We start from the raw sequence: 11,927 nt of genomic DNA, 5'->3' as shown, positions 1-11,927 counted from the left end.
TGGGAAGGGATGGGAAGGGTAAACAAAGGAGGAGGCTGCAATGCTTGGTAAGAAATGTACGCATTATCCTGCCCATGCAATTGTAACCCCTCTGTACAGTTTGTTCACAAATAAAATAAAATAAAATTAAAAAAAAAAAAAAGAAAATGCGCCAATATCTTTATGCAATCTTATCAAACTTTCAATTTTATTAAAATTTAATATGTATTTTATAATATTTAATTCTGAGTTAAGTACATATGTATAAGTGTTTATATATGTATATATAATATATATATATGTTTATATATGTATATATATATATATACTACTGTGGCAGAAATATATTCCATTTATTATTATAAAAGAGAACTTTCCAATAAAGTAGAGAAAGATTTGAGTTTGTCATTAAGTGATACTAGAATGCTGAAAAGCCATTTGAGAAAAAACTTGGAAAAAATTGTATTAAGTGAAGTAAGCCAGACTCAAAAAAACATAGGTCTCATGTTTTCCCTTATCTTCAATAACTAGTATATGTCTAGGACAAGCAGAAGAGGTCAAAAGCTGTGTACATATGACCATATAACCTGATGCTAAGTGAAATGAACCCCAAGATAGGGACACAAAGATTTTATCTTTCTTATTGTTCTTTTTAATGTACTTATAATGTACTATGTGATTTTTTTTGTTTCTTTTGTATGTTCTTCCTCCCATGGTACAACCCCTGTTGTCACTGTATTTGATTCTGGTCCACTGCATCTTGTACATACATTTTTTCTAATTTGGGGAGGAGAAAGGAAATAACAAAATGCTGAATAAGGATACAGGATGACTCATTGTAACAATGAGATGTACAAGTGATTTTTTTTTTTTTTGTCGGTCGTGGGGGCTGAACTCTGGGCCTGGGCGCTGTCCCTCAGCTCTTTAGCTCAAGGCTAGCACTCTACCACTTGAGCCACAGCCTTCTGGCTTTTTTCTGCTTGTGTGGTGCTGAGGAATGGAACCCAAGTCTTCATGTGTGCGAGCACTCTACCACTGAGTCAACTTCCCAGCCCAAGACAGTATTTTGAAAACAAAATTTACAACTTTGCAGGGCGGGGCAGGGAGGGGCAGGAAGAGTTGGGGAAGTGGGGAGGAAAGTAAAGGTAAGCGAAATATAAAGGAGGGTGTAACAATGCTCAATAGGAAAATATGGACTCTTTACCTTGCTCATGTAACTGTAACCACTCTGTACAGTGTCTTTACAATAAAAAATATATTAAAAAACTGCTTCCCTTTCTTGCATTTTTAAATAAATGAATTAAAATGGACAAAAATTTAAACTTGTTTTGTGCTTTTATTTATTATTTCAATCTATAAAATCATTTTTTATAATATTGGAGGACTTTCTAAACCTGACTAAAAATATGTGGAACTAAAAATGAGAACACATTCAGGTTTTACTATATAATATTTGTATAAGTTAGTAATAAATTAAAGGTAAAAATTTGGTACACATAATGAACAAAAGTTTATTATGGAAGACTGAAGATAGATTTGCTAATGTTAAAAAGTATCTAAAGTTAAAGTTATTTACCAATCCTTTTGGAATTAACAAAAAAGAGACATACATTCAACAGATTTTGTTTCTTTACAAAGAAATAGAAGTATTTGATGAGTATAAAAATGATATTCAAACTCATTGGTACAATGTTTAATCAGAATTGTCAGATTAATTGGATTGGGATATTCCTGAGAGATTACTAAAGCATGCATGTGGGTGTATCAGCAAGGGTGTTTTCAGAGAACATTAGGTTACTTGGATTCTGACCTAGCCAGTAGCTTATTTCATTGATAGATTCAAGATGTGAGTAGACTCTTGAGAGCTGGTGGAGCTGTGGAAGGTGTGCCTAATTGGAGAAAGTGGGTCCTGGGGATGTGTCCTTGAGAGAGATTTTGGCATGCTATCCACTAATGTCTCCTCTTGCTTCTGTCAGCCATGAGGTGGTCAGCTTTCTTTTCCAAGACCCTTCCTTCCTTCAGAACATGTTTGCCTTGTCATAGGCCTAAAAGAAATAAAGTCTGTTGACCCAGGGCTGAAACCTTTGAAAATGGGGCAAAAATAAATCTCTCCTCCCTTAAATTGTTTATATCAGGTATTTCTCAACAATAAGAAAAAAAATCTTACTAAAACAAGTAGTAATCAAATGATCACACTTTGCTGATTGATGGAAAAGTTTGCGGTATTGTCAGTGTTGGGCTATCACCATTCTTATTCAAGTGTTAATAGACATGTCTGCCTTATCACCAGTTAGAGAGCCTCTTCTAGAAACTACATTCTATAAGAACACCTGGAAAGAGTGATACATAGATTTAGATGTAACTGTTTGTGTGGTACATATATATGTATATGAATGTATATATATGTGCAGATTATGTGTAATATGAAAGCCAAAACTAATCTACTATCTATACCACATTATCATTTGAATATGTCAGCACAATATTCACAAATATCTTTCAATATTTATTCTATAGTATTTAAAATAAAAAGCAGGTTATCTAAAATCCTTAATATTTAATATAATTTTAGAAGATTTTAAATATCTGCATGCTTATCCATTTGCGTTAAAGATGTTTAAATAAAGCCTCAGAGGGCTATTAATATTTAGGTAATGAGATTTTATATATTTCTTCTCTTTATACTTTTTATATAATTATATTTTAGTTTCCACAATAAACATATATTATGCTTTTTTGTTAGGTAGGAAAAATGATTTAAATAATAAAGCAGAGAAATAGAATCAGGGCCTAAGGAAGTAGGCTACAGTTATCTTAGGAATTCTTGTGCCAGAACTGTTGTTCACTGACAATAGTTAAATTAATAGAGCATTGTTGTATCTTGAGTACACAGCAACACCTGCTAAAATGAAAAAGTGTATTTGCTTGCAAGGGAATATTCTCAAGTAAATATCAGGTTAACATCTCACAAATATTTCTTGCCTTTCCTCTCAGGAGAATCACTTCAATTAAAAATTTTGCAGAACTTTTTGCATAGTCTTCTACTCGGGTATATGTAACTATCAGGGTGTATGTCAACATTTGTATCAAGGTCTATTGTATTTGTGTTTTTCTGTCCCACTGAAATGCCACCTTCTTACTAAAATAAACCACAAAACAATACCACATATAAATTTTTTACTATGCAGTTTTTAATGTGTAGGTATTTTTGAAATTGAAATGTCCAGGGAAATAAAATGGTCTTCCACTCAGAACAAAGTAGTCTCCTTAGTGTTTGAGTATTAAAACATAAATAAATTAAAATCCAGCAATTGATAACAATTTAAAACTAGTTGTTTAGATTTGTAGCAACCAAACTTCATTGAGAGCTAGAGATTATATGCCAATAGGCAAGCCAGACATTGTAGCACAGGCAAAGCAGTACAGTATCAAACTTTTTAAAATATTAAGTATAAAATAATGAGTAAGTACTTGACATAGAATTTTTCCTGCTTAAGAAGGACTAAAGCCATTCTGTTTTTCTTTTTTAATTTTTGTGTCTTTAAGTACAAGGGATTTCAATTCAACATGCCAGATTATGAGTACAATGCATCTTGATCAGTTTCAGCCCCTCTCATTCTCCCTCACCCTCCAAACATCTCCCATCCCCTCAGTTTTCACTAAAGCCACTCTTAAGGAGGGAAGGGAAACCATTAGAACCCAATACTCTGGTTTCTCTTCAGTTGTAAGTTAAAATACTAATCATGAGATTTCCTCCTCTCATTTGGTGCTTTATAGGGAATTTTGAGCTTTGATTCCTTCAATCATCAAGGAAATGTCAAAGAGGACAATGTCTAGAAACCCCAGATCTTTGTGATTTTGCTATAATCAAATTCATCCATTTGCCCAGGGATCAAGAATTATGATTATATTCAAGGATTTACATGGACTTAGCAAGAATGGTAAATATTATCCTGCAGAAAAATAAATGTGAACCATGATAATTACGTACTTTTATTGTTTTTCATGTGTGTGCCAGTCCTGGGACTTGAAGTCAGGGCCTAAGCACTGATCCCTGATCTATAGTGATAGCACTCTACCACTTGAACCACAGTTTTACTTCCAGCTTTTTGCTGGTTAATTGGAGATGTGTCTCAAGGATTTTCCTGTTTGGGTAGGTTTTGAATCCTAAGATCCAGGCTTCTGAGTATCCAGGATTCCAAGTGTGAGCCATGGGCACCTGGCTCACATTTAATTTCTTCTATAACTACAGTGCCACTTTGGCTGGGATGGAATCACCTGTGAAAATTAAATGATCAATTATGAATTCTATCCAGCTATGAATGGATTGAGGTAGGCTGGAAATTCTTGTTTTAAGAAAAGAAAAATAATTAGATGCGTTCTCAAGCAAATAGTATTGACTTCAACTTCTTAGAAAATAAATTCCACCTGTTGCATGAATATATTTCTTCCTAATTTTAGTTGAAAGGAGCTATAGAGATATTTGGAAGGGTATTTTCCAGATCATGGAGTGAGCATTTTAACTTAAAAGAGTCATTAAATGAAGTTCCTGTGTTTTGTCCTAGTTTTGTCCAAAGGGTTTAAAAGCTGCATTCATTTTTTTTCTGATGAAACCCTTGGCTTTGGCATCTGAGTTAGGATGCTGTAGGGCAATAGTTGAAGCATTTACTTTAGTACCCTGGGCATTGTAGAAAGTATCACTGCTAACTCTCCTCCCCAGGAAACTCACTCTCCCTGAAAATGTGTCATTTGCCATCATATCTAAAGCTCTTCAGAAATTTGGTTTACTGCCACTCTGCAGTGAGTTCCTTAATAGAATAGGAGAGTATGCACCGTGGATTTCTAATGGCAAGGTTATAAGTTTATTTACTTTTGTACACATGGAATGCTATGGAAATCATTAGATAAGGCATAACTTACTGTTTTCCTGAGAAAAATATCTAAAATCCATAATACACAAAATCTGACTCTTTCTATATTTTATCTAACTCATATATAGAGGGTTGAAATCTAAGTCTTTTCCCTGCATGATATCTTTGTCTTTTTCCAGCCCACACTGAAATCTCTGTTTCATAGGTTGCACAGGACACATGTACAAGCTGTATACCTCTAGAGGGTGCTGTTTACTTTACATATTTCACATGATGCATAGTTATTAAACACACATCACAGCACTAAATGTTCTGTGGATGGGGCATCATTTTCTAGTTGTACAATGGCAAAATATGAATTAGCTGTGGGAATATTTTATGCTACTCTTTTATTTTCTTTATAGGGTGGCTAATGATATGCACAATACATTGATTAATTAAAAAAAATCACTACATGTGTGTGTTTCTCTTTCTAGTGAAAACATGACCCTTTCAATAGGAGAAATATACATTACACTTCTTCCTTCCCATATATAAAATAGGTAGGTTTAGTGTGGTCTATTTAACTATAGACTAGTAATGACAGAAGAATTTACTGTCACACATCTGCTTGAGGACCTTCTAAGGTCAAGTGGGATCTTGTGAAATCTAAGGGAGATAAAGATAACATTCTTACCTTACTCTTGTTGACTTATACTTACAAATTATGCAGATTTTATTGTTGGATTTGGTATTTCCCTGAGAATTTAATAATTATCAAAATATATTGTTCACATTTTGGAGTGTTTATGGTCAGCTGTATCAATTCACAAACGAGTTTTGCTTTCAGGCTGAAAATTGAGGATCACAGTTGGAAGCCAATCAAAGCAGGAAAATCCAGAAGTGAGGGTGTGGCTTATGTGATAGAGCACTAATAATGAGCAAAATATCTCAGAGACAGTGCTCAAATCCTGAGTTCAAGCTCCAGGAAAGGCACAAATAAAAGAAAACAAAACAAAAGAAAACAAAACAAAAGAAAACAAAACAAAAGAAAAAAATGCTTTGGTTTCATTTAGAAGAAATCCTATATTAACAAAATCTAGATCTTTTAAAAATATCACAAAGACTAGAAAGAACAGTGTTCATGTTTTAAGAAAATGGCTCCTTTCTGCTCTGTAATTTTTAGTATATAGCACTTCCTTTCAATGTGGCAACTGCAACTCTGGCTATCATACCATATGTTGTCCATGTAGGAAAAGGAGAAAGGAAAGAACACAATCAGTTGGTCTCAAGATATTTCTCTTGGCATAACTTATTTCCAGGGGTACGGCAAATGGCCAAACCTTTTGTGAGAGTCTTCTAAGTTAAATATTTTAAATTATACGTACTGAAATTCTGTTGAAAAGCAGGACAGGAGATATTGTCATGAGTTTTAGTGTACTTTTGGTTCTATTTGGTCATCCCAACAATTTTTATATGCTGTTTGGACTAGAGACATATCCACATGGAATTTCAATGGCTAGGAGATGATCAACACTGGACAGGATAAGTAAGTGAGTCAAACTATAACATGAGTTTGAAGGTAGTAATATTGGGGTATGTGGCTGGAGGAGGGGCATTTGGTAGACAGTTCAGAGAAATTTTAAGAAGCATTCACATGTCTACTTCCATTGACTGGAAAATTTAGAACCAATTGCTGTCTCCCTTGTGCTGCCTGTTTTCAGCTCCAGCTCAGCTTAAGAGATATGAAGCTGATGTGTAGTTGGTCAGTGAAGACACTGATCCTTGGCCAATGAATTATGAAAAACTTATATTAGTACATGCAAATTTCAATTACTTTATTTTTACATAAGCACATTGCCTTGCTATCTCATATTACTTTTACCTTTCTGTTATGGAAAATTTTAAAGAAAACAAAAATAGAGTTCTTATCATAACTCTCTGTTTATTACTGAGAATCAATCATTTTTGACTTACAGACAGCTCTGTCTCATGAATGAAACACCTTTGTTCTGGGAACTAGTTACTCTATACTTAAGCAGAATTAATTCAGATTGAATTGAAAGAAGTTTATCCTCAGAAAGTTAAAAAGTATCTATCTTCTATTAGTGATACATTATTTAATATTACATAAACAATCATAAATTTGTTCCCTATTGAGGAATAAGGTCACATCTGACTTGCCATTAATCAGGCCAACTTTAAGTATCCAACTGTATGCATTTAAGTTTAAATAGGTTGCTCTTGAACTTTCTCTCTTGCGTACTCAGTTCTTTTCCTTACAGAGCTATTATTCTTCTGTGTATGCAGTAAAAGGTCAGTGTGATCATGAGTTAGGCCTGAATGAACATAAATTATCAATTGATGAGTTCAAAATTCATCCATCTTACCTATATTTTGTTATCTTAAAATGACACGTACTTATAAAATTTCCCCCCAGTTATAATTTGAGTCATTTTAGGACAGTAGTCTGAAGCCTTTTCTTTTTTAAAACCATGGGTTCCTTCAAATTTTTATTTTACTTGAAACTCCCTTTTGTAAAAGGTCGCTCTCTATAAAAAAAAAATCAGGGAAGACTTGCTAAACTTGAAAGAAGAGGACAGTGACCTGGTTCTTGTCTCCTTAAGTATATCTGACTCCCTTGAACAACTCAATTCCTAAACTCACTAGAGAATATTTGAAAAAAAAAGACTTAAGGTGCTCTGAGCCCAGGTTTCTCTATTATTATGGAGGGCCTTAATTTAGAAAAGGAAAATGATGTATAGAAAAGGAAAATGAGGGGGGGCTGGGAAGTTGGCTCAGTGGTAGAGTGCTTGCCTTGCATGCATGAGGCCCTGGTTCAATCCTCTGCACAACATAAGCAGAAAAAGCCAGAAGTGGTGCTGTGGCTCAAGTGGTGGAGCACTAGCCTTGAGCTGAAAAGCTGAGGAACAGTGCCCAAGCCCAGAGTTCAGGCCCCATGGCTGGAAAAAAAAATTAAAAAAAATAAAGAAAAGGAATGAGGGAAGGAAGGACAATGATCAAGACAATGATCAATTGTACTTATAACCTTTATTATGGAATTGTAACCTCATTGTACAACTACTTAATTAAAATAATAGAAAAAAAAAGAAAAGGAACATGAATGAATAATGTAGTTAGCAGTGCTAGTGACATAGTCTAACATTTAAAGCATTTAGTCTTGGACTCTGGAGTGGACATTTCTTCTTCTAAATGTGTCCATAATAAGAACAAAGAAACCTCATTTGTAGTAATATCTGATTTTTAACCCGAGCTCTAAATTTAATTATACAATGTAAATGTGCATTTACAAATATATTCTGAGATGTTTTATGTAAATTTTAAAATTAGCTGTGATTCAGAATTTCTTGTTTGAATGCTCTTTAATATATTCATCTTGTAATAGTCAAGATAAAATCTTCATACCTGGTTGACACTCTACATTATCAATTTTAATACCCATCAGGAATCTTTTGGACAGCAAGCCCAAATTAAATTAAGCAATCATCTAATTATGGCAGAAAGGCAAAGCACTTTATGTAATCAATGAATTGTAACTGAAAAAGGAAAATTGAGTTTGGAGTTCATCATCTGAAATTCAACTGGTAAACACATGGACTCCCCACAATTGGAATTCAATGTATTTTGGAACTATGCCTTTAATTATTTTATTATTTATTTCACAGCTATTCCTTCCTTCCTGTTTTTCATTTGTCTGTTAGATTCTTTTCTCTTTGTTTACTTGGAATACCTATAGCTATACCTATACATATAGCAATACCTGGGTCTTTATAACAGTTTTGCATTGATTTTTTTTTAAGTTTCTCTATAGACAATCAGATATAGCTTAAACTTTTTGGCTCAATATAGAAGGTTGGTCACTGAGATGCCCCACACATAGGGTCATGAAGTACCCTTTCAGGTATACTGATGGTCTTAGCATTCCAGAGATAGCACTGACCAAGCACATGGATACGAATGACCTGTAACATAGGTCAAGATCCCAGGCTGGCTCAGATAACAGGATTGTGGCTGAATATGTCAGAAACAGCAGAGGCATGTCAGTAGCTCAATAACTGGGTGATATGTGATACTGTTAGCCTACTATTTTGTGATTGTTTTACTTCAATATTGCTATATTTTATGGAGAGACTTATTGAATTAATATTAATATTTAATATTATATATAACATAATACATTAATATAAATATCGAGTACACTCTGGCTGTGTTTGAAAGAAAAGAAGAAGCACTGTTTACATTATCTAGCAGGAGTCTTCTCTGTAATGTCTGATCTTGTGACATGTCATGAAGGAAGGCTCTGAGTAACCATGCTGAAGAGCTAGGAGAATAACTAGCTGAAGGAGGTTATAGAAAGCAGAGCAACAGGAAGAAGAAATTAGCTGAAACAAAATGCACGTGTTTTTTTTTTTTATGAGAACAAGATGTGACTCTAACTAAAGGACATGAAGGACCCAGGGATGTGCGACCCATGCGCACAAGCATGCATGTACAACCAGGGTCACTTCTTGAGTGTGTAGATACGCATATTCAGAGGATTCTGTTTGGTTTTAAGGTTTGTCGTCCTGTCCAAATTCTTTTTTTTTTTTTTTGTCGGTCGTGGGGGCTTGAACTCTGGGCCTGGGCGCTGTCCCTCAGCTCTTCAGATCAAGGCAAGCGCTCCACCACTTGAGCTACAGCGCCATTTCCGGTTTTCTGGTGGTTTATTGGAGATAGGAGTCTCACAGTCTCTCCTGCCCGGGCTGGCTTTGAACTGCGATCCTCAGATCTCAGCCTCCTGAGTAGCTAGGATTACAGGCGTGAGCCACCAGCGCCCGGCTTTGTCCAAATTCTTAATGACTTCTTTAATAAGGACATCCATAGTTACTTTTTTAAACAGGCTCCATAAATTACATAGATGATGTTGGATGTAATAATAATGGAATCAGTTTTGCTGTGTAGGAACAAGACATTTTGTTCTTTAGAAAAAGTAGACAGTAGAGCCAGTTACCCTCAGGAGTGTTGACACAGCATTTCCATACTTACTCAAGGTTATGGAATGTGTTTTGCCAAGAGACTATGTGTTTTCAATTGACCCCTAACTCTTCACCTGAAAAGTAATATGGAAAATTACAGCAAACTAGTTTTTCTTCAACTTAGGTGTCAAGGGGAAAAGAAAAAAAAAAGCAAGGCTGTATTCCATATCAAAACATGGGGCTAGATATCTTCTTTCCATTAAACAGAACATACCAACTTCTTTTGAGATGCAAACAATTGGCATTGCTTTTCCCAACCAAAGGCATAGCATGTTGATCTGAATTGTTTCTACTCCTTTTTCAGATTCTAAATAAGGCTCTCTGTGCTCTCTCCAGGTTACCCCTGGATTTTAGATATGTCTTGCCCTGGTTGATTATGTAGAGCTGTGGCCTTAGTGGATGTTTACATCACTTCTGTCTAGCAATTCGAATTTACAAAACATTTCTGTGCTATCTAGTAAGTGTCTCCTGACCTGAACTTTCAAAAGAAGCCCCTATAAGTTCTGCTCAAATTACAGCCAAGGTCTATAAAGCAGCACAATTTCAAGTCCAAATCATTTATGATTTGCTATCAACCTATAAAAGAGCATTGTGATGATTGAAAGCCTATGTACCTCCCATTCATCAGGTCTCTGAACTTTCAACAAATGCCTACAGTTTCTGTTCACTGACTTCCAACATCAGTATTCAAAGGCCAGGTTGTAGTTTAGAAGGGGAAGACACTACTTCTTACTGGGTTAATTACTCCAACATCTTTGTTTGAATAATCAAGTACATATCTTTCCTAGTGAAGTGATCAAAAAAATAAAATGATTCCTTCTTAGTTGAAAAGGTGATGCCTTCTCAGAGTCTATTTGATTACAAGCTATCTTAACTCAAAAAAGTTTGCTTTCCTTTGTTTTGCCATTAAGGAAATTTAAGAATAAAAGAAATGTCAGAAAACAATTAGGCACAAATAGTTTGATGCTTTAGCTACCTAAGCATAACTGATCTGTCACAAATTTTCATATTTGTGCTACATACTTGTGATTTATACTTCTACATTCGATTTTGTATCCTGTTTGTCTTTATTTGCCACACAGGCACAATGTTTCTATTTCTTAGGTTACTTTATTATGCATTGTAGGGGCTGGGAAAGTAGCTCAGTGGTAGAGCGCTTGCCTTGCATGCATGAGGTCCTGGGTTCGATTCCTCAGCACCACATAAGCAAAAAGAAAAAAAACTGGAAGGGGCATTGTGGCTCAAGTGGTAGAGCGCTAGCCTTAAGCTGAAGAGCCGAGGGACAGCACCCAGGCCCAGAGTTCAGGCCCCATGACCAGACTCCCCCACCAAAAAAAAGTGTTGTATTACAACTTTGGGGGTGGGGCTTGAGAGGAGGGCAAATGGGAGAAAAATGAGGGGGTGGGTAACAATGTTTGACAAGAAATGTACTCATTACCTTAGGTATGTAACTGTAACCATTCTGTACATCACGCTGACAATAAAATTAAATTAAAAATATACTGTTAGATGGTTTATAAAATTTATTATACCAATCTACCAATTTTATTAACTGGACCTTCATTATTGTACACTTACATTATTTAGAATTTTGACATTCTAAAAATATAATTACTCATAAATATTTTTCCTATTTTCACACAGATATTCAAGTAATTGGCTAAAGATATATTCTCCAAAATTATAGTTATTTTGACAAAGTTCATTTGCATTTGGATTATACTCATTGTCACAGTGCTTTATTACTGTGTTTGTTTTGTTTTGTTTTGTCGGCTGTGGGCTTGAACTCTGGGCCTGGGCACTCTCCCTGAGCTCTTCAGTGCAAAGCCAGTACTCTACCACTTGAGCCATAGCACCACTTCTGGTTTTCTGGTAGTTAATTGGAGATAAGAATGTCACAGAACTCAAAAAAATTAAATCCCTCAACAACAAATCCTCAAAGAAACAACTGCCCAATAAATAAGTGAGCTAAAGACTTAAAGAGAAACTTCTCTGAAGAAGAAAGAAGGATGGCTAATAGACACATGAAGAAATGCTCAACCTCCCTAGCCATAAAAGAAAT

At 35.0% G+C, this 11,927-nt stretch overlaps 1 pseudogene; it reads left to right on the top strand.

Moving 5' to 3' along the window:
• Positions 1-11,927, top strand: part of LOC105996086 — a 71,288-nt pseudogene that overhangs the window by 57,371 nt on the left and 1,990 nt on the right.

This window comes from Dipodomys ordii, unplaced genomic scaffold, assembly GCF_000151885.1.
Source record: "Dipodomys ordii isolate 6190 unplaced genomic scaffold, Dord_2.0 Scaffold126, whole genome shotgun sequence".
In the NCBI taxonomy this organism is placed as follows: Eukaryota; Metazoa; Chordata; class Mammalia; order Rodentia; family Heteromyidae; genus Dipodomys; species Dipodomys ordii.
Note: the sequence above shows the minus strand (reverse complement) of the source record. Positions and strands in the feature narration are given on the sequence as shown.